Source organism: Cervus canadensis, chromosome 7, assembly GCF_019320065.1.
Source record: "Cervus canadensis isolate Bull #8, Minnesota chromosome 7, ASM1932006v1, whole genome shotgun sequence".
NCBI lineage: Eukaryota > Metazoa > Chordata > Mammalia > Artiodactyla > Cervidae > Cervus > Cervus canadensis.
In genome coordinates, this window is record NC_057392.1 from 28,071,287 (window position 1) to 28,095,901 (window position 24,615).

A 24,615-nucleotide genomic window follows, 5' to 3' on the forward strand; every position below is an offset into this window, starting at 1 on the left:
TGTTTTAAAACCCTCATCTTGCCATTCATATTCACCCTAAGCCATTATTTCCCGATCCTTATTTCATAATGAAGCTTCCTCCCAGGTTGAAATACCTGCCAAACCTCCAAAACTTTGTAGACATCCGAACTGGACCTTACCCATCAAAAACACCACTTGGACTCTGTCAGGATTATTTGCAAAGAATAGAACAGAAACCATAAGGGAACTTGGCTCTAGGACTCATTTATCCACTAGGCATCTGGAGCTTGAACATTTAGCCCATAACTTTTACAGGGGCCTGTGAAAATGTTTGAAAGCCTGGATGAGAAATTAGGAAATCAAAATGTCTTTGTTGAACGACTGCAAACTGTAATCTATCTCAATTCACCAATTGTTGAATTTTAAATAGGTACAAATTCCACTATGTTTAAAACAATTTGTAAGGTTGATTTTCTCAGTTTACCAGAATTCTTAGGTATGCACAATAGATTAAATTAGCTACTTGTAGCCAACTCATTTTGAAAGTAGTGTTATTTTTAAAAATTCTTCTCAAGTTATTTTACATTCAAGAAACATTTAAGATGGGAAATAGGTGCATTTTAATGCATGTGATATAATGCACTGCAGTTTCTTCAAAAGGGAGGGAGACTGTTAAAACAGGTCTGCTGGTAGATAAACAAGGACCTACTGTGTGGCACAGGGAACTATATTCAATACCTTATAATAGCCTATAATGGAAAAGAATCTGAAAAAGAATATATGTATGAATACATACATATATGTTGTGTGTATGTATGTGTATGTAACTGAATCACTTTGCTGAGCACCTGAAAATCAAGTATACTTTAATAAAAAATAAAGATAAATGAAAAAGAAAACAAAAAAAAAAAGATCTGTTAGTTATGGGGCAGAAAGGAATAACAGCATGGCTGACAGAATAAGCACTTGTAATAATAACTGTGATTATTAATAATAATCACCACTTATCATGTACCGTCAATTCCTTTCATCTTTAAAAAAAGTGACTTGATATTTATATAACATACATTAGCCATTTTAGTCTACAACACAGTGGCATTGAATACATTCACTAAATGTTGAGCTACCACCACCTGTCTCTAGTTTCAAGTCTTTTTCATCACCCCAGAAAAATACCTCATCAAATGATAACTCCCCCTTCATCCTTCCCCCCACCACCCAGTAACCACTGATTGCTCTCTTTCTCTCTGCATTCGCCACTTCTAGACATTTCATAGGAATGAAATCATACAATATGCGACCTTTTGTATCTGGCTTCTTTTTTTACAATAAAAACAACACGGGTTTGAACTGTGCAGGTCCAATTATACCAGAAGTTTTTTTTCCAACCATAAATACAAGAGTGCCACAGATCCTTGGTCAATTGAATCCATGGATGTAGATATGTGGGTAACAGGGAAACATAAATACGAACAACATCATATACAGAAGGCCAACTATAAATTACACTTTAATTTTCAAGTCCACAGGGGGTCAGCCCCTTTAATCTCCACATTGTTCAATGGTCAACTGTATTTTCATCACCTCAGCAAAACTTGGTTCCTATTATTTATCACCTCATTATCCCTCCAGTCCCCCCAGTCTTAAGCAACCACTAGTCTATATTCTGCCTCTATACAATTGCCTATTCTGGACATTTCATATAAATAAAATCATGCAATATGGGATCTTTTGTAACGGGTTCTTTCACTTAACATAATATTTCCAAGGTTCATCTACTTTGTAGTACTTCATTCCTTTTTATGACTGAATGATGTTCCATTGTGTGTATACATCACAATCTGTTTATCATCTGTTAATGGACATTTGGGTTGTTTTCATCTTCTGACTATGATGAGTAAATTTGCTATAAACGTTCATGTTCATGTCTCTGTGTGGACGTACATTTTCATTTCTCTGGGTCCATGCCTAAGAGTGAAATTGCTGGTTAATACAGTAACTCTTTATTTAACCATTTGAAGAATGATTCCTTTCATCTTCACAATAGTAATATGCTGCTGCTGCTGCTAAGTCGCGTCAGTCATGTCTGACTCTGTGAGACCCCATAGATGGCAGCCCACCAGGCTCCCCCGTCTCTGGGATTCTCCAGGCAAGAACACTGGAGTGGGTTGCCATTTCCTTCCCCAATGCATGAAAGTAAAAGTGAAAGTGAAGTCGCTCGGTCGTGTCTGACTCTTAGCGACCCCATGGACTGTAGCCTACCAGGCTCCTCCGTCCACAGGATTTTCCAGGCAAGAGTACTGGAGTGGGTCACCAGTGCCTTCTCCAAATGGCAATATGAAGAACTGGAAATAGGTATGATCACGTGCCCAAGGTGACACACCAGTAAGACGTAAGGCCATAATTTAAAATTGGATCAGCCTGAGTCTAAGGCCCCTGCCCTTCCACTCCCTGAGACTCTTTCTTATCAGTACAAAGAGATAGATTACCGTGGGAGGAACTCATGAGTCATGCAAGGGCAGGACTGGAAGGAAAAACTGGCAAGTATTTGAGCTGCCCAGGTGTGTCCTGAATGCAGCAGGCAAATATGGATGGGGGGCAGATCCTGGAGTATGCTCAAAGTCAGGATGGTAGTCAAAGCCAGGTAGCCAGGGTTAGATGAGTTTTAAGGACAACATGGCCAACACATTAGGGTCCTTTAGGGACTTGGGTAATAGTGGTGGCCAAGAAGGGCCAGGTTCAAGAACCCATACTGGGGAACAGACCTGAGAAAAATGAGCAGCCCCATGGGCTTCCTACATTACTTTAATGATTAGATTAACAGTCTTACTGCAAAAGATACATGAATAAAACACAGACAAATATAAAAGAAGCAACAGTAACCCCCATAGTCACAGCCACAGTGGCTGCAGCAATTAAGGAAACTAAATAAAGTTGAAAAATCTGCGTGACCAGCCAGAGAAAATTGTGAACCTGTTGAGATATGTGGACTCTCTCCCATGTGCACACAAAATTTTGCAATGTCAGGGGTCCCACTGATTTCTTTGAAGATCTAACCTGCCAACTGGGATCCTAAGTTTATTTATGTTGCTGTTTTTCCTCTTGTATATTAAGATAGATATTTAATTCATTCATTTTCAGCCTTTTCCCCCTTCAAATATGAGCATTCAAAGCTATGACTGTGCTTCTAACTTCTGCTTTAGCTGCATCCCCAATGTTTTAATATTTAGTATATTCCTCATCATTCAATTGCAAATATTTTCTAACTTTCATTATGATTTCTTCTTTGACCTTTTGATTTGGTTATCTATTGCTGCACTGAAAAAAAATTTAGTCGCTTAAAACAGCAATCATTATATTTCCTCTCATGAGTTTGTGGGTCATGAATTTGGGCAACTTTCAGCTAGATGACTCTTTTGCTCCCCTAAGTGTTGACTGAGGTAACTGGTAATATTCAGGTGGTAAACGGACTTATCTGGAGGGTCCAAGACAGCCTCCCTCACATGTTTTGCATCTTGAGAGGCCTTTGTAGGCTCAGGGTGAGACTGGTGTGTCCACATGTGGCGTCTGTCACACAGTACTCTTGGGATGTCTGGGCTAATTCAAGTGGGCTCAGGGTTCCTAGAAAGAATGATCCAGGAGGAGGAAAGCTGCCAGTCTAAGATTCAGACCTGGAATCTGGCACAGCACCACCTCAGCCATATTCTGTGGCTCAAAGCAGCCCCAGAGACCTCCCAGATTCACTGGAAGGGACACAGACCCTGACTCTGGTTGGGAGAAATGGCAAGGAATTTCTGGTCATCTCTCTGGGCTGAATTGTGTCCCTCTAAATTCATATGTTGAAACCCTAACCTCTAGTACCTCATTTTGGAGATAGATTCTTTAAAGAGGTAATTGGGTTAAAATAGGGTCATTATTTTTTAAAAGACCCTGATGCTAGGAAAGATTGAAGGCAGGAGGAGAAGGGGACAACAGAGGATGAGGTGGTTGGATGGCATCACCGACTTGATGGACATTCACCAACTTGAGTTTGAGTTAAGTCTGGGAGTTGCTGATGGACAGGGAGGCCTGGCGTGCTGCAGTCTACGGGGTCGCAGAGAGTTGGAGGTTCAAGAGGGAGGGGGTGTATGTATCCTCATGGCTGATTCACACTGTTGTACAGCAGAAACAAACTATTACACAACACTGTAAAGCAATTATCCTCCAATTGAAAATAAAGTTAAAAATAGGGTCAATAGGGTGGTCCTTAATTCAATTTGGCCAGTGTCCTTTTTCCTTCTTAACTTAGTTCGCAAGTTTAATGCATGTTTAGAAGAACAGAATTTCTAAGTAGGTCAACCAAACCTTACAGTACGGCTGACTTACAATTATCCTGGGAAAAGTTGTCCAGACAGATCACACTATACTGCTTGTTACTTTACACAGAAAGTGTATAACGTATAAAATCTATATTTTATATAGTGTAATTTTTTTGGCTGATGTCCTTTTAAGAACAGGGGATTAGTACACAGACACATAGCTGAAAAGGTGACCAGGTGAAGATACAGAAAGAAGACAACTATTTCCCAGCCAAGGAGAGCAACCTCAGGAAACACCAAACTTGCCAACACGTTGATGTTGGACTTCTGTCTGGCCTTCAGAATTGTTAGAAAACAAATTATTGCTGTTGTTTGGGTTTCTTTTTTTTTTTTTTTTTAAGAAACCTAAGGAACTGCTAGAAATAACACCGGAACAACACTAACAGGAAAAGTAATACCGATTATACAGAAAGCAGTTCTAGCAACAGGAATCATCCTATTAATAAACTGTGACATTCTGAAGCAGAATTCCCCTCCCATCAAGTTCTAACAAATAGAGTTATGACAACTGATACAAAGAGAATAGCTAATAAAGATGGCAGCATCAGGCTGAAGCCCATAGGGGAAGTTTAAAAAGAACCGGCAACAAGCGTAGGAAGACAAGGACTTTTTCCCCATGTATTCAAATATATTCAGGATTTTGACTCAGTAGGAGCAATGACTAACTGCTTTGTTTTTCTTGAGAATTAGATCATAACAAGAGGGTTACATGATCTAGCTTCTAGGAAGAAAAGTTGTGAATTCCTCAAATTAATGCCAGGAGATGTCATCTCTCCTTTCTGGCAATTCTGAAGGAAAGTACAGACAGCTATTTTTGTTGATACTCAACATGAAATCTAGCTTAGAATCATGGTGCTCATTCTACATAATAATAATTATTCCTCTGCTGTTTTGAACTACAGCTCCCTTTAAAGACATAAGGAAGGATCTTCCATATACTTATATGTGTTATCTAATTTAATCTTCTCAACATGTTTACATTTTGTTTTTATTATTGTACTTCTTATGAGAAACTTAAAGCTCAGAAAGGCTAAGTTCCTTAGCAACCCTAAATATTCATTGGAAGGACTGATGTTGAAGCTGAAGCTCCAGTACTTTGGCCACCTGATGCGAAGAGCCGACTCTTTGGAAAAGACCCTGATGTTGGGAAAGATTGAGGGCAAGAGGGGAAGGGGACAACAGAGGGTGAGATGGTTGGATGGCATCACCGACTCAGGGGACATGAGTCTGAGCAAACTCTGGGAGATGGTGAAGGACAGGGAAGCCTGGCATGCTGCAGTTCATGGGGTTGCAGAGTCGGGCACTTAGCGACTGAACAATGGGGTCATCTGCCTATTAAGTGGTCGAGCAGAGGGGAAAGTCTAAGTTAGTTGAAATTCTAGGATTGTCAGTAGCAAAATCAACTCTGGGTACCTCAAGCAAAATAATACATGTAGTAGTCAGGGTTTTCTGGAGAAACAAAACCATTAGGATATACAGTTATAAGTTATAAGAGGAGATCTCTTACGGGAATTGACTCACACAATTCTTATATTCCCAATTCATATGGGCTGAGGAGTCCCACAATATATCATCTGCAAGCTGACAAACCAGAAAAGCCCGTGGTATAATTTGGTCTGAAGTCCAGAAGTTCTGATGTCCAAGGATAGGAGAGATAGATGTGCCAGCTCAAGAAGAGAGAATTTCCCTTCCCTCTGTTCTATTAGGGCCCTTAGTGGATTGGATGATGCCTGCCCATATTGGTGAAGGAGAACCTCAGTCACTCTACTGAATCAATGCTAATCTCTTCCAGAAACACCCTCACAGACACACTCAGAAATAATGTTTTATCAGCTATCTAGGCATTCCTTTGCCCAGTCAAGTTGACCCACAAGATTATGTATATAAATAAAAGAAAATGCATATTGATTAAACTAACTATCCAGTGGAAGGGTGTAGGAAAGGATAAATTTTTGATGCTTAAGCCACTGAGTTTGTGGTGAAAACCATAGCAGATAAGAATACCATCTTTGATCTTAGGATTGTTAGTCACTCAGTTGTGTTTGACCCTTTGTGACCCCAAGGACCGTAGTCCTCCAGGATCCTCCATCCATGGGATTTCCCAGGCAAGAATACTGGAGTGGGTTCCCATTTCCTTCTCCAGGGGATCTTCCTGACCTAGGGAGGTAACCCAGGTCTCCTGCATTGCAGGCAGCTTCTTTTCCATCTGAGCCACCTCTGGGCATCTATAAATTACGTGTAACTATGTTTCTTCAACTCCAATTATCCAGCCTGTAAAAGTAACCACGCCATATTTCAAGGCTGCACTTGCCTTCTGAGATGGCCCACACTCTGTTTGTGGAGTGTGTCTCTGTCTAAATAAATCCACTTCTTAGCTATCACTTTGTCTCTCACTGAATTCTTTCTGTGATGAGACATCAAGAAACCAAGCTTCATTAAGTCCTGAGACCAGGTGTGTGATCTCAGTTGGAAGACCGTGGGTTTTGGCTGGGTTTGAGTCCTGGCAACGTGGGTTCAAGTCCCAGTCTGAGGGGAATGGTTTCAGGTTTGTGGTCCTTCTATACCTGCTGGGTCAGGCAAAGGGACTCAAGAGAGGCCAACTCCCTTGTTACTGCCAGCTAGAAATAGTCTTTGCTTTTCTCACTCCGACAGTTTTTGTTTATTTTCCACACACATTTAGCTGTTTTGGTTATTTTAATCACCAACTTTCAGTTGTTTTTTAACATGTAATGTAGTCTGCTATTTCTCAACAGATGGTTTTTTCCCTCACCAATTTCCACAATGAAGAATTCGCTCTCAACATGGACTCAGCAAAACTTCTTTGCATCTCCACTCCCCTTACCTCACAGCCCTTTTCTAACTTGGCTTCCTGACAACAGGCATCCCCCCTTCACCTGTTCTCTATATAGTGGCCACAAAGATGCTCCTAGAATGAGAATTTGCTCACCTCACTGCCTTGACCCACCACCTCCAGCCCAGTCCCCACCTTTGAACCTCTTATTGTGTACTTAGGAGACAACAGCTAAGTCTACACGGATTTCATTGTGTTGTGTATAAATCTGTGTTAATTCCCCTGAGAAAGGTGAGAGCTTCATAAAGGTGAAATTGACAGGATCATGGCTGTTTCTGCATAATAGCTGATGGTACCATCTGAAGCCAGGAATGGAGCACTGAGCCAAGTGCTGGCGTTCAGATTCGCCTCCCTGGCTCCGAAAATCTGACACGATGGGAACTCGAAGAAAGATGTCACAGTGTAACTAAAGTCAGACCTCCCTGGGAGGGTGGCCTGTCAATGGGCATTGTTCATGCTTCTGGGGAAAAGGCCAGGATGAAGAATCTGCCTGTAGGAAATGGAACTAATATTCAGAACATGCTGGTGGCGCTTACACTGGTTAGGGGAGGAATGGGGATGGAGCAAGGTGGCCTTGAAATTTGCGAAAGTTCCTTTCTGCTGTTGTAGCTACCCTGAGCATATCTTTCACCACCCACTGCCAGAAGCCTTCCTGGGTCACTTTGCTCAGAATGGAACCTTGTCTGAGGTCAGGGGGCTTCCCAGCTGGCACCAGGGGTAAAGAACTTGCCTGCCAATGCAGGAGACATAAGAGATGAAGGTTTGATCCCTGGGTCGGGAAGATCCCCTGGAGGAGGGCATGGCAACCCACTCCAGCATTCTTGCCTGGAGAATCCCACGGACAGAGGAGCCTGGCGGGCTACAGTCCATATGGTAGCAGAAGAGTCAGACATGACTGAGGTGACTAGCACACACTCGCTGAGATCAGGAAGGTCCTTCCTGTGAGGTGACACTAAGGATGAGACCTGCAGGAAGGGTCCTGGTTAGAAAGGAAAACTCTTGTCCAGGATTTCCAGCTTTACTGACCGAATGGCTGCAGGGTTCTGGTCTACCACTTCCTGTCTGAAATCGTAGATAGAAAACGTTTAAATGTAAGGGATTAATTTGGCATATTAACTTGAGTGTGCGTTAGTCAAATTTGGTTCTCCAGGAAAAAGACAGAGGAACTTCTCTCTGGAAGTTATCAGCCCAATCAAGTCCTTAGAGAGGAAGGCTTTCAGGACTGTAATTCATTTTCACCCGGTGGCTTACATTGGGCATGCCAGAAACATCACTCATTGCTAACCAAGCAGCAGGTTAAATCAAAATAGTTTCTATTTACACAACTTCAAGAACGCCTTCCGAGAAGGATGAAACAGGCTTTGTTCAAAGTATTCGCTCCAGCTGGCTCTGTGCAAACATTGTCTGATTAATCTTCCCCAGGACAGTAAAGGGAACTCAGAGTTGCTTTTTATAAGTGAGAAACAGGCTGAGTGCCGGAGTGGCTACCCATAGCCTGGGGGCTGTAATCTCTCACTTAAAACAGTAGGTTGATTCACACCATTGTCTAATACAATTAAAGTGAACACTTAAAAAATCATTTCTGAGTAGGACAGAACAAAGACCAGAAAAGAATACTTTATGGTTTCTTCTCAGTTTCCCATGTTTATTATGTCCTACTAGATTCTCAAATTTCTGTCAATCTAATAGGTTCTCAAGTTAGAGAAGTAAACAGTCCTACAAAAGCATAAAATCCTACAAGAGCATAAAATCGCAATGAGGTATCATGTCCCTCAACAAGAAAAAAAGTCCTCCATCTTCAAAAAGTCTACAAATGATAAATGCTGGAAATGGTGTGGAGATAAAAGAGCCCTCTTACCATTGGTGGAAATGTAAATTGGTGCAACCACTACAGAGAACAGTATAGAAGTTCCTTAAGGCACTAAAAGTAGGGTTCCCGAATGATCCTACCATCATTGGGCACATATCTGGAGAAAACCACAATTTGGAAAGATGCATGCACCCCAATGTTCATTGCAGCATTATTTACAATACCCAGGACATGGAAGCAACCTAAATGTCCATCAACACGAACAGATAAAGATGTGGGACATGTATACAATGGAATATTACTCAACCACAAAAAAGAATGAAATAGCGCCGTTTGCAGCAACACGAATGGACCTAGAGATGATCAAAGTGAAGTGAGTCACACAGGTTAAACCAAGCAGGACCCTGGGGGGCCCCTGGGCACAGAAGCCTTCCTGCGTCTCCCATTCCTGGTTTGTAGGGAACAGATTCCAGCCTCCATGACCTTCCCTGAGTTCTGAAGGGCAGATTTCAACAGCTGCTCATCAGGGAAGGGAAGGAAGGGAGAAACAAGGGAGAAGCAACCAAGAGCCAACAGTGCAGACTCGGGGCAGGTCCTGGCTCTACCCCACGGGGTACACATAATGCTATCTTTGAGGTATTTACATATCTAAACCCCCCAGCAAATGACAGATGTAGCATTCTTCGTTCCAGAGAAGAGCACCTGAAGTCAGAGTAGAGGAACTAGAGAAACTCATCAAGGGATTATTTGAGGCCAGATTAAGGAGTGCAGGTCCTGTACACACCCTAATCTTACCAACAACCTTGAACCATCGCTGCAAAACGGGTCACCAAATCCTCCCAGGTAGGATACACGGTTTAGAGGGGCACAAGCCTGTTGTGTTCCCCTTTGTCTTGCAAAGCATCAAAGCTATTCTTCTCTACTTCACCTAACACTCTGTCTCCGAGATTCTATTTGGCACCAATGCACAGAGGCTGAGTTTTTGGCATCAAGGAGAAACACAAACATCATATGATATTGCTTATATGTGGAATATTTTGTTTTGAAAAAAATAGACAAATGAAATTATTTACAAAACAGAAAAAGGCTCATAGACATAGAACACAAACACAGTTACCAAAGGAGAAGGTTGAAGTGGTAGGGGTAAATTAGGAGTTTGGGATTAATGTATACACACGTCTAGACATAAAACAGGTAACCAATAAGAACATACTGTATAGCACAAGCAACTATACTTAATATTTTATAATAACCTATAAGTGAAAAGAATCTGGAAAAAAATAGATGTTTGTATCAATATATTTATCACTCAATCACTGAGCTGGTGACACTAACATATAGTAAATCAACTGTGTGTGTGTGTGTGTGTGTGTGTGTGTGTGTGAGTCACTCAGTCATGTTTGACTGTTTGCGACCCCCATGGACTGTAGCCCCCCAGGCTCCTCTGTCCATCGAATTCTCCAGGCAAGAATACTAGAGTGGGTTGCTCTGCCCTCCTCCAGGGGATCTTCCCAATCCAGGGATCAAACCCAGATCTCCCACATTGCAGGCAGACTCCTTATCATCTGAGCCACCAAGGAACTCCCAACTATACTTCAATTAAAAAGACAGGGAGAGAAAGGGAGAAAAGCATAAAATCAAATCATTTGTAGATGCAGTGCAATCAGTGAAAGCATTTGTGTTTCCTGCACAGATTGGGCCAAAACACTGTAGCCTGGTCTATAGACTTGGTGATAGATAGGTAGGTGGATAGATGATAGATATCAATAGTCAGGGTGGCTACCACCCCGCACAACACCGCTGAGGCGGGTGCTATGATCTCCATGTTACAGCTAAGACCCAGAGACGGTCAGCACCTAGCCTAAGTTCACACATTAGGAAACGACAGAGCTAAGATCTGATCCATGGCAGGATCTAATCCACGTTGTCCAGCTGCCTCTCAAGATAGACCCAAAACAGAACTCAAGCTCCGTATCACGGGAACAGGGACTGGGTTGCTACCGAATTGAACCACACTCTAGTGTACTGCAGACTAAAATATCCACTCTCAAAAAATAAATCAATACATATTAAAAAGTAAGCCAGCCTTTGGCGTATTAATCTAAAAGTGGCTGTTCTGGGGCCACAACTATTTCTTTTAAAGCTAGGTCCTAAAATTCAGTTTTTATCGGTCTCAAATCCCACATGTGGCAGTTTAAGCCTGCTCAATTAATGAGTTAAACAAGGAGGCCATCAGCCTGATACAGCTTCATGAAATGGCAGCTTCATAAGTAAACTAGAACCTCAGCCTGTAGATGCCTCAAGGTTCTGAAATCTAAAGCTAAGGACAACCAGTCAGAGACAGTCAGCATTGCCTCTACCTACAACCAACCAGTGGTTCCCCATCTCTGCCTCCACAGGTACCCTCTATGTACGTATCTTTCTTCTCTGGGGCCTGTGGGTGAAGGGCTGCTAACCGTTTCCAGTTGGGTCCTGCCCAATTTGAATAGATTTTTGCTTAAAGAAACTCAAAAAAATTTAATGTGCCTTATTTCATCTTTCAACGTATATCCCAAAGGTATATGTTAAAAAAAGATTAAAGAGACGATTTTGGAGGAAGATGTGGGAGGAATTGGGAGATTGGGATTGACATATATACACTATAGATGCTCATGCTCAGTGGCTTCAGCTGTGTCTAACTCTTTGTGACTCTGTGGACTGTAGCCCACCAGGCTCCTCTGTCCATGGGATTTCCCAGGCAAAAATACTGGAGTGGGTCACCATTTCCTACTCCAGGGAGTCTTCCCCACCCAGGAATCGAACTGGTGTCTCCTACGTTGGTAGGCGGAGTCTTTACTGCCGAGACAACAGGGAAGGTCATACACTACCAATATTATGTATAAAATAGATAACTAATGAGAAAGGGAAGTCGCTCAGTCGTGTCTGACTTTTTGTGACCCCATGGACTGTAGCCTACCAGGCTTCTCCATCCATGGGATTTTCCAGGCAAGTGTACTGGAGTGGGTTGCCATTGGTACTGGAGTATAGCTCAGAAAACTCTACTCAATGCTCTGCAGTGAGCTAAATGGGAAGGAAATTCAGCAAAAGAGGGGATATATGTATACACCTATAGCTGATTCACTTTGCTGTGTGGCAGAAACGAACACAACAATGTAAAGCCGCTATACTCCTATGAAATTAAAAAAAAGGGAAAGAAGATAACTTAGATGATACAAGCACATTTATTTAACACTTTGTGAAGCGGACAGTCTCCATTAGGAAAATGACAAAATGGGACAAAAGGCAGGAGGCTTGTACATAAGAACAAATGAAAGCCAAGGACCTGAGTGTAGAACCCAGTGTGGGCTTGGCGCTGGGGAGTGGCTGACTTGAGACACCGTGTTTCTGGTCAAGCAGTGCATTTACAAGGCCACCAGGCTTATCTGTTTCCACGTGCTGACATGGTCCCCACCACACCCCCCACGGCCACAGCATCTCCATCTGGGGCCTGGTTATTTCAACAATTCCGAAAGCTACAGAGTTCAGCAGTCAGCTTGGGCCTCCCGGCGAGGGGTTTGGAGGTTCCAGTGGGACTCACGTTATCTTCCCCTGTGAGGGCCAAGCCAGATGCCTGGGAGCACAGCCGGGTTATGGTCTCTGCGTAACTTTCCTGAAGTTTTTCCTGAAATTCCTGCTCATCCTTTTATCAAGATGGGAATTTTCTTATAAACTTTATAGGTTAGTGACTTTGTAATACATTTATTTTTTCTACTGCAATCTGTCCCTGACATTCATTCAGTAAATATTTATGTGTATGTATGTATGTGCTCAGTCGCGCAGTGTTTTCCAACTCTTTGCGGCCTAGTGGACTACAGCCCGGCAGACTTCTCTGTCCACGGAGTTTTCCAGGCAAGAATACTGGAGTGGGTTGCCACTTACTGCTGACCCAGATCTTCCTGAACCAGATATTGAACCCGCGTCTCTTCCTTTTCTTGCATTGGCAGGCAGATTCTTAGTGCCCCCTGGGAAGACCGAGAGTAAATACTTACTGACCATCTCCTACCTGCTGTGGAGAAGGAAGTGATAACTCACTCCAATATTCTTGCCTGGAGAATCCCACAGACAGAGGAGCCTGACGGGCTACAGTCCATGGGGTTGAAAAGAGTCAGAAACAACTAAAGTGATTCAGCACGCACGCATCTGATGGGTGAATTGATGCAGGGAGAAACAGGAACAAGCATCATTAAGAAGCCTACATGTTCTCATTCACCGTATTATACCACTGGGAAAAACCTAGTGTATCTGACTTGGTATATCTAGAGTGTTCTTATGAAAATGCTAAATTCAGTAAGGGGTCTGAGCCCTTAGGATGCATGGAAGATGGGCATTAACTTTGTCAAACAAAAACAAAAGCAAAGCTTCTCATCTTACATATCCCCACAATACTGAACCAATGCAGGAAGCTTGACGTCAGGGTATTAGATGAGTGTCTCCAATCATAGGTGATACAGATGAATGAATGTCACCTATGAGAATGTCCAGTTCTTGGGGACTTCCTTGGTTGTCCAGTGGTTAAGAATCTGCCATCCAATGCAGTGGATGCTGGTTCAATTTCTGGTCAAAGAGCTAAGATCCCACGTTCAGTGGGGCAGCTAAGCCTAGGCGTCACAACTATTGAACCCATGGGCTCTGGAGCCCATTAACCACAGCAGGTGGTTGAGCCACAACTAGAGAAAGCCCAGAGCTACAGTGAAGACCCAACACAGCCCAAAACAAGTCTAGAGACATAAGCATATTTAAAGGCCATGTCAATAGAAATAAGCCAATGGCTCTTTAAACCACTAATATTTAACATTAGCATTAAACGTAGTGTAAAATTAGTTATATATTCTAACTTTCAGCTAGGTCATTTCTCTAGTTTATAGCAATGACTTTTTTTTTAAGTTGTTATTCATATCGAGTCCTCTCATAAGACAGTAATTACAGGCCCAGATTTTCTCCATCTATGCTTAATTATAGTACAGCTTTAAAAGCACGCTTCCCTGATGGCTCAGTGGGTAAGGAATCCGCCTGCAATGACAGGAGACACAGGAGACTCAGGTTCGATCCCTGGGTTGGGAAGATTCCCTGGAGGAGGAAATGACAACCCACTCTAGTATTCTTGCCTGGAGAATCCTGAGCAGAGGAGTCTGGCGGGCTACAGTCCACAGGGTCACAAAGAGTCAGACACGACTGAGAGACTGAATTTAGTTTTTTCAGTTTAATCTTTTACAAGCAAAGTGCTGAAAATTTGAAAAGGGAAACGTGAAAATGAGTTATTTTGTAGAGTACAGTGCATTAAATGTCACCCTAAACTTACTCCAAAGTCTCAGTCAACATGGTAAATATTTACCAATTCAAATTTATGATGGCTGTAAAAGTCTTATCAACCAAATTATTCTATGATATCAAAAAATGTCCAAAGAAAAACAAGGAAGTCAAATCTTAAAATGTAGGTCCTTAGTCAAAGCTGTTCGTTGAAAGAATAAACTTCAAATCTCTGGAGCTGCTCTTCCTAATTCTAATAACAACTCATTTCTTTCTCTTGCAGTGCCCCCTTCCCCCGTCCCCAGAAGCCCCTCTACCTTGTCCCCATGTGGCTGATTTTACATTTTACAGTCTAAAAGGGGGAAAGACCACCCTGAGAGACCAGAGAGGTCATGGATGAACATAACAGGTCTTGTGCACCAGCTTAGAGATCCAATTCCCTGGACCCCAATCAGCTGGTGCAGGGGTCAGGGGGCTACAGGGACACCACCTTCCCTCCAGGTGGTGAAGTCTTTGCTTGCACAATCCCTGGTGTGAAGGACACCATATGGACTTTTCTGTTTCATTTCTGTTTGTGTCATCCGTCTTTGATGGAGTTCAGTGACTCACTCCCAACGCAGTCAGGACTTTCTACATCTTGATAACACCTAGATGACTAATGCCTGCAACACTAGGGGAGCTCAGAGAAGGCACTCTTTGTTCAGACCACACTCAGTCCAAGGGCCTGTCCTTCCAGGAATCGAAATCAAATGGTGACAATTAGCAGCTATGTCCCCACAGTCCCTGAATGAGAGGAGCTGACCCATTCACACTAGCTGGCTGTGATTAAGCTGACCTGGGGCCTCCTGGGACTGATGTTGAGGTGTGTCAAATGCACCTGTCCAGGACAAAGATGCCCTTCTAAGTGTGACCAGCTGACACAGAGCAGCTCATTACCTCTCCTCCTTCCATCAAGATTCGGCTTAAACCACCTCTGTTCCACTCATCAAAGGGAATAATTACTGTTAATGTAATGACTCTTCTTATTGTACACAAGTCTACACCTAAAATACACAAGCCTTTCAGAAAGCACAAAGGGACATTGTGCAAACCAGGGCCCAGTGAGATGGATGGACTAGTAAACATGCCCTTGACAGCTGCTCTCCGAGGGCCTGTATGGCTGACCTTGGGCTGTGGGTGGCATTGCATTGGTACTGTATTTATTTCAAAAGTGTGTCTTCATTTTGAGAGTGATTAAGTACCTAGACATTTGCATTGCGTTAAAATGACCAAGCAACAAATAAACCTTCTGCTGGGAGAGAATCTCGGACTCAGGTAAGAAGTTGTGCATCCCGTCCTCAGTAAGAGCTACTGATCAGCTGTGAGACCTCAGAAACTCACACTGGGACCCTGTTTTCTCATCTGAAATGAGACTGGAAGACACCTGAGGGGTGGTTCTCAAAGTGTGTTCCAGGGTGGCTATGGGTCCCTGAGCCTTTTTCCCGGCATCTGTGAAGTCAAAATTTATGTAGATAGTTGTTTATTTCACTCTCAATCTTTCACAATTGTCTAGTAGAGCTTTTCAAAGGCTTCATGATATGTGATATCGTAAGGGATTGAATTCAGAAGCAGATGAGAAAGTCCAACTGTCTTCTGTTAAGCCAGACATTAAGAAGATTCTCAAAAATATAAAACAATTATGTGTTTCACACTAGTTTTTTGTTGCTTTAGAACATAGAGCCATCTTTTATTAAGAAATGTGATTCAAATTATCATCTAATAGGTTTGCTGTCATTTTAAAATAAATACATACTTTAACACTTTTCCACTTTGATTTTTAATATGCTAAAAATGTATAGGACCCACATAAATGAGAAATTTTAGAATGTAAAGGTGTCCTGAGACAAGATTTGACACCCAATGCACTAGATCTAAGTGGTCCTTTGTCTCTCACAATTCGGGTTTCCTTGCCTCTCTGTCCTTTCTTTTCTCTTTACCCATCATGCACTTATCGTCATTTTATTTATTTGTATATTTTTTTGCTGCCCCACATGTGGGATCTCAGTTCTCTGACCAGGGATCAAACCTGCACCCCCTGCATTGGAAGCCCAAGAGTCTTAACCAGTGGACCATCAGGGAAGTGCTGCACTTAAGGTCATTTTAATTACTAAACACTTCACTTCCTTGTTATGCTTCTTATTTGTCATGTGTATTCCCTTGCTGTTACATAAACTTCATGAGGACCGAGATATTTGTCAATTTTGTTCATTAGTGTATCCCAAGTTGGGGATCCCTAAAACTGGGGCTAGCACATGTCAAGCATCTGACAAACATTTCTGGATGGGAAGAAGAGGGGAGGGAAAGAAGACAGGGGTAATAACCCTTCCAGTGTCTGTGAAGTTGATGAGGCAGGTGGCACTATCTCTGTTTTATGGGAGAAACTTGGGCATCAGAAGTGAAGGGCCCCTACTAAAGACACCATGGTGGTTGGCAAAGCCCAAACTTCTTATCATCACTTCTTCTGTCCCAGGGCTCTATAATCTGATCCTGGAAAGCAGCTCCTTCCCCAGTAGAACCCAGGGGTATCTGAGCCCCCTGGAGTTGGTATTCACAGAGAGCCTGGGTCCCACTGACCCTGAAAGATGCTCGGGTCCCCAGGAGAGAACTCAGAGCCTTTTGGAAGAGGTCAGCAGGAAGGCTTGGATCCACGCAGTGTGAATGGATCCAGGCCCTGAAATCTACCGCGAGCCTTCGAGTTCAGGGCAGTGATACTGGCCAGGCCCCATTCACCAGCCCTGGCATGTTTCCAGTTATGCAGAATATGCCCTCTGAGGACCACCTGTGGCTTTGGTTCCTAGTAAGTCCATGACTCAGTAACCACAGCCACAGACCAGGCCTGGTTGCCTCTTCTGGAAACCTCTGGGAAGGAAGGGGTGGTCTTGCAACCAGCCAGCCAGGATCCTGATACCCACTGAACTGGTGGAGCCCATTTCAACCTCAGCCTCTCCAGCCTGCAAGTGCCTGCCTGTGACCCCTGTAAAAGATCCTGGTGCTCCCTTCACCCAAGGAGGCTCGGTGGAAGGGGACTCTCCGGGAACGTAAGGAAGTTTAGTGTCTCTGGGGAGAACCATTGGCAAACCAATGGCAAAACTGACCATTACAGCCCAGGAAATAAGATCCAGGAGTCGTCTCAGAGATCCAGTGAGGCTACTATAAGGACTGTGTGCAAAATAGCAGAGCTCTCATGACCCAATTACTTCCTAAGTTGCCCACCTCCAAATACTATCTCACGGGGGACTGGGTTATGAATCTGGGGGCCACACAAACACTCAGACCATAGCGATGATGATTCAGAAAGCCCTCAGTGCATTTCAGTTTACTCCCCTCTGTCTTTCCCTACTCTTGGCTGGACCTTGAGTCTCATGGGGTAGGTGGGAGGGTTAGTGGGAGAGGAGGCTGGCAGTGCAAACAAAAGTCATGCCAAGCTGTTTAGGTTTTATTTCAAGAGCAGTGCTCCAATACTTTGGCCACCTAATGTGAAGAGTTGACTCATCGGAAAAGACTGGGAAAGACTGAGGGCAGAAAGAGAAGAGGCAGGCAGAGGATGAGATAGTTGGATGGCATCACCAACTCAACAGACATGAGTCTGAGCAAATTCCAGGAGATGGTGAAAGACAGGCAAGGCAGGTGTGCTGCAGTCCACGGGGTCGAAAAGAGTCAGACACGACTTTGTGACTGAGCAGCAATAAAAGCAGTGCATATCATACATTAGCACACCTATATGGAATCTTGGGAAATGGTATAGATTAACTTATTTGCAAAGCAGAAATAGAGACACAGACATAGAAAACAAACGTCTGGCTCTCAAGGGGGTAGGAGCTACCTTGGTGACTCAATGGTAAAGAAGCTGCCTGCAATGCAGGAGATGAGGGCTCAAGATGTGGGTTCCATCCCTGGGTCTGGAAGATCCCCTGGAGGACGAAAGGGCAACCCGCTCCAGTATTCTTGCCTAGAAAATCCCATGGGTAGAGAAGCCTTGGAAGCTACTGTCCCTGGGGTTGCAAGAGTTGGACACGACTTAACAACAAACCCACCACCACCAAGGGTGGGGACACGGGGGAGGCAGGGATTGGGAGACTGGTATTGGCTTGTATATCCTAGGTATAAAATAGATAACCAATGAGAACCGACTGTAGAGCTCAAGGGACTCCACTCAATGCTCTGTGGTAACCTGAATGGGGAGAAAATAAAAAAAAATGAAAGGATATATGTATACGTACAATGGATTCACTTTGCTGTATGGAAGAAACTAAAATAACATTGGAAAGCAACTATACTAAAATAAAGCCGAGAGAGAGAGCAGAGCAGGGGAACAACATAATCAGACCAACAGGTTAGGAAGCACATCACTTTGGGCTGCCTGGTGTAGTACTGGCCGAGACGAAGGAATCAGAGGGAGGGCACCTGATTGGGAATGATCTGGCTGATGCTATGGTGCTCATCCCTGTTAGATCAGTAAAAATCAGAAGAAGAGACAGAGCGTTAGGGAAATTTCAGAGCTAGAATCCACAGTTTCAGTTGCAGATTGATTTGGAGAGAGCAAGAGATAGAAGAGGTTGAGGAATATCCCTGGGCAGCTGGAAAATAGCCTGGGGGAGGGACATATCTCAGGATTTATTGACAGTTGAGCCTAAGTCCCAACATCACTGAGCCATCAAAACCACCTTGGACCACCTTCCCTGAGTGTTTTGCCAGGGAAGAGTACATTGCTATCTCATTTTAACTCCTGTATTTATTGTATCATGCTTCTGACACATTTAAGTGTCCTCATATGTAAAAGAAGAGAGTGAAAAAGCCAGCTTAAAACTCAATATTCAAAAAACCTAAGATCATGGCATCCAGTCCCATCACTTCACAGCAAATAGATCGGGAAACAATGAAAAAAACTGAGAGACTTTACTTTTCGGGGGCTCCAAAATCACTGCAGATGGTGATTGCAGGCATGAAATTAAAAGACGCTTGCTCCTTGGAAGTAAAGCTATGGCAAACCTAAGCAGCATAATAAACAGCAGAGACATTACTTTGCTGACAAAGGTGCTTATGGTCAAAGCTATGGCTTTTGCAGTAGTCATGTATGGATGTGAGAGTTGGACCATAAAAAAGGACTGAGCTCTGAAGAACTGATGTTTTCGAACTGTGGTGTTGGAAGACTCTTGAGAGTCCCTTCGACAGAAAGGAGATCACACCAGTCAATCCTAAAGAAAGTCACTTCTGAATATTCATTGGAAGGACTGATGCTGAAGCTGAAGCTCCAATACTTCCGCAACCTGATGTGAAGAGCCGACACATTTGAAAAACCCTGATGCTGGAAAAGATTGAAGGCAGGAGGAGAAGGGGACAATAGAGGATGAGATGGTTGGATGGCAACATTGACTCAATGGATGTGAGTTTTGAGCAAACTCTGGTGGATTCTTTACCACTGAGCAGCTAGAATTTCATAAAAGCAGGTTACATTGGTGGGAACTAGTGGACTTATTCAGTTCAGTTCAGTCGCTCAGTCGTGTCCTACTCTGCGACCCCGTGGACTGTAGCACACCAGGCCTTCCTGTCCATCACCAACTCTGGGAGTCCACCCAAATTCATGTCCACTGAGTCGGTGATGCCATCCAACCATCTCATCCTGTTGTCCCCTTCTCCTCCCGCCTTCAATCTTTCCCAGCATCAGGGTCTTTTCAAATAAGTCAGTTCTTCACATCACGTGGCCAAAGTGTTGGAGTTTCAGCTTCAACATCAGTCCTTCCAATGAACATTCAGGACTGATCTCCTTTAGGATGGACTGGTTGGATCTCCTTGCAGTCCAAGGGACTCTCAAGAGTCTTCTCCAACACCACAGTTCAAAAGCATCAATTCTTCATTGCTCAGCTTTCTTTATAGTCCAACTCTCACATCCATACATGACCACTGGAAAAACCATAGCCGTGACTAGATGAACCTTTGTTGGCAAAGTAATGTCTCTGCTTTTTAATATGCTATCTAGGTTGGTCATAACTTTCCTTCTAAGGAGTAAGCGTCTTTTAATTTCATGGCTGCACTCACCATCTGCAGTGATTTGGAGCCCAAAAAAATAAAGTCTGACACTGTTTCCACAGTTTCCCCATCTATTTCCCATGAAGTGAAGGGACCACATGCCATGATCTTAGTTTTCTGAATGTTGAGCTTTAAGCCAACTTTTTCACTCTCCTCTTTCACTTTCATCAAGAGGCTCTTTAGTTCTTCTTCACTTTCTGCCATAAGGGTGGTGTCATCTGCATGTCTGAGGTTATTGATATTTCTCCCAGCAATCTTGATTCCAGCTTACCGGAAAAGCAGAAAAGGCAAGTGTGACAGATCTTATTTGTTCTTCAGTAAGATATTTCACCCAATGTCTTAGATCTTCCCAGGCAGTTATACAAAAAAAGTTAATCATCCCTAGGTTATTGTCACCTAGGGGGAGAGTCCTAGTGACATACCTAGTGACTCTTAGTCACTATTTGTTCAAGGACTTCCTTATCAAGGTAATAGGTGACTCAAAGTTGTTAGTAATGGAAGATACTTTGGATGGGAAGGCTTGGGAGTCATAAAGATCTGAGACAGGAATGGTGCCCTGAATTCAGCCAGATTCAGTCATTGATTCATGCACTGATTTATTCATTCATTCACTGAAGGCATATTCATCAACACTTAGAACACATCAGAGGTTGTCAAAGGTGTTGGGATATAGCAATAAGCAAAACAGACAAGGGTTCTGCTCTCTCTGAGCTTGTGTTTCAGTTTACAGCAGAAGCTCTGTTCTGGACACCAGAGGTGAAGGAAGGAGGGGAGTCTGGCGCAGAGAAGGACAGGGACCAGGAATGTCTCAGGACCCAGCAGTGACCCTGGCCAATCTCCACCAGACCATGGGGCTCCCTGTTGGTGTATCTTTAGCTCCTGTCCAGAAGTCTATGGGGCCAGACCAGTTCTCTTCCTGACTCAGGAACAGGGACTGGATCGGATTCTGAAGCTGAGGGGCTCAGAGACCCCAACAAGGAGAAATTAAGAACAGGGGAACCAATGAAAACCTTCTGGTTTTCTTCTAATCTTTGGGCCATTGACCCCTTCACGCCATTATCAACTTGTAATTGATCTGAATTCTAAGCTCTTATTCTTTTTATTTTGATGATTTTTTCCACATGAATAGGAGATGGTGCCTCACCTCTAAGACTGTACTTAAGATTTCAACATGTAGTTATCACCATAAATGCACATTGGCCCCACTGGCTGGAGTGTTCAAGAAAGCAGTTTCATGAGCCTCCTTTTCTCGTTTTCTTGTAGAGAAGGTCAGAGACACAAGTCACTGCCTAATTGAACTTTTTTTACTCTTTATCCTATGTTTTCAATGCACTCAAAACTTCCTTACTCCTACTGAGACCCTTCACTTTCTTAGAAAGATTCCCATCCCTTAACTTCAGCCCTGGTGGCTTATTTCTCTTCTTTCAGCATCTTGTCTCAGAAAAAAAGGTTGCATGAGTTTCCTGTGGCTTCTGTACCACAAACTCAGTGGCTTGAAAAAGTAGACATTAATTCTCTGACAGGTCTGGTGGCCAGAAGTCCAAGATCAAGGTGTCAGCAACTTCTGTGACTTGGAGCAAGTCATTTAAACTGGAAATAGTACTGCTATCCAAAATAAGTAATTTCATAGGAAGTAAGCCTAGGAAAATCATAAAGTAGTATGTAAACACAAGGTCTGCCACTATTCTGGTTTTCATTGTTTCAGCAGTGTACTATAAATGGCCACTGAACAACTAAAAATTGGGCTAACATATGACCCAACAATCCTGCTCCCGGGCATATACTGGACAAAATTCTAATTCAAATAATACATGCACCCTAATGTTCATTGCAGCACTATTTACAATAGCCAAGACAAGGAAGCAGCCTAAATGTCTATCAATACAGGAATGGTTAAAGAAGAGTGGTATATATGCAATGGAATACTACTCAGTCATGAAGAAGAATAAAATAATGCCATTTGCGGCAACATGGATGAACCTAGAGATTACCATACTAAATGAAGTCAGACAGAGAAAGAAGACTATTCACTTTCTATGTGAAATCTTAAAAATGATATAAGTGAACTTAATTTACATAACAGAAACAGACTTGCAGGCTGCAAAAAGGAACTTATGGTTAGCAACAGAGGAAAGATGGGGCATGGGAAAGATAAATTAGAAGTTTGCGATTAATGCCTACACACTACTGTATTTACAATAGATAACCAACAATGGCCTACTCTATAGCACAGGGAGGTCTACTCAATAATCTGTAATAATGTAAATGCTAAAAAATTTGAAAAAGAACAGATATATGTATATGTATTAATATCAATATAAATGAATCAATTTGCTGTTACACCTGAAACTAACTCAACACTGTAAATCAACTAAACTCCAATATAAAATAAAATTTAAAAACATGAACAATTTCACATAATGTATTTATTCCTTTTTATTGGTAAAACTTTTAACAACTGTATCCTTACGTACAAACTAACGTTATACTTGTTCCTCAAAAAGGTGACAAAAATTCCCTGGAATTCCCTGGAATTCATGAGTGTCGTTTACCCAATAAATATTTATTGAGTACCATGTTAGGATTGTTCTGCAGAAAAGTAGTGCCTGAAATTGACACAACCCTGCCCTACTGGAATAGAATTCATGCAGGGGAGAAGAAGAGTTGTTGTTCTGCCGCTCAGTCGTGCCCGACTCTTTGTGACCCTATGGACTGCAGCACGCCAGGCCTCCCTGTCCATCACCAACTCCCAGAGCTTGCTCAGACTCATGTCCTTCAAGGCAGTGATGCCATCCAACCATCTCATCCTCTGTCGTCCCCTTCTCCTCCTGCCTTCAATCTTTCCCAGCATCAGGGTGTTTTCCAATGAGTTGGCTCTTTGCATCAGGTGTCCAAAGTATTGGGGCTTCAGCTTCAGCATCAGTCCTTTCAATGAATATTCAGGGAGGGTGAACAGGGTAAAAAAGGAAAATGTCAAAGGAAAATTACATAACGACAAGGGCTTTAGGGGAAAAAAAAGCCAGGCTGTGTCAGATGAAAAATGGATTAAATTTTAGACGTGGGAAGAGGTTTCCCAGGAGAGGGAGGATCCTGTCTGGTGTTTGGAGGAGGCCAGCTGGTGCCCTGAGGATCAGCAGGACTGGGGCAAGAGGAGAGATCTGAGAGATGGAGGCCTCAGAGTAGGGAGGGGAAACTGGGGGGGCCTCAAGTTCTTCCTCTGAGTCACCGTGGGCCACTGGAGGGCTTCAGCTGAGGAGAGAAGGTCTGACAGATGTTTTAACAGGATCCCTCTGGCTGCTGTTTTGAGAACAAATACAGTGTTTAAAAGCCTTTAGAAATAAGTATTCAAATGTGCAAGTCATACTGACAAATCATTTTTAAAATGTCAAATTATATATGCAGCCAATTAAGCCAACTATGCTCCATTCCCCTTGGGGGCTTGGTGTGCAGTGACTGCAAATGTCGGGTAGTATATGCAGCCTGTTGCTTGTGTGGGTTGCCCTAAGGGACCTTGGAAACAGCCCTTTCCAGGGGACATTTGAGACTGGCCTGCTGGCCTCAATCTTGGCTGCAGACAGGTATGCACGGTGCCTTTGGAAAGCCCCAGGGCACAGTGGCCAGGGTCCACACTGGCCAAATCATAAAGTCCACCCACATCAAGCTGCAGAACAAGGAGCATGTGACTGAGGCCCTCTGCAAGGCCAAGTTCAAGTTCCCTGGCTGACGGGAGGTCCACATCTCCAAGAAGCAGGAATTTGCTAAGATTAACGTGGATGAACCTGAAAACATGATGGCAGAAAAGTGGCTCATCCCAGATGGCCAAGGGGTCAAAGTGAAAAGTGAAGTCTCTGAGTCAGACACGATGACTCTTTGCACCCCCAAGGACTGTGGCCTGCCAGGCTCCCCTCTCCATGGGGTTTTCCACGCAAGAGTACTGGAGTGGGTTGCCACTTCCTTCTCCAGGGGATCTTCCCGACCCAGGGATTGAACCCGGGCCTACCCGCATTATAGGCAGACGCTTTACCATTTGAGCCACCAGGAAAGATATGAGGGGTCAAATACATCCTTAATTATGGCCCCCCAGACCAATGGTGGGCCTGCACTCATGAGAGCCTTGGTGCTTTCCCCTGCTCACTCACGCTCACCACTAAATCCTACTTCCCTGTCAAAATAAAATGTCAAATTAAAATGTCAAATTATGCCAACTCTACCTCAATAAAACTGAAATGAATGAGTGAGTGAATGAATGAATAAAAGGTCAATTTTTTTTTAATTAAACCAGA

The 24,615-nt window shown here is 43.2% G+C and overlaps 1 pseudogene; it reads left to right on the forward strand.

Annotated features, from left to right (window-relative positions):
• The first annotated feature begins 23,728 nt into the window (after window positions 1–23,728).
• Window positions 23,729–23,855, forward strand: LOC122445660 (annotated as a pseudogene).
• The last annotated feature ends 760 nt before the right edge of the window (window positions 23,856–24,615 follow it).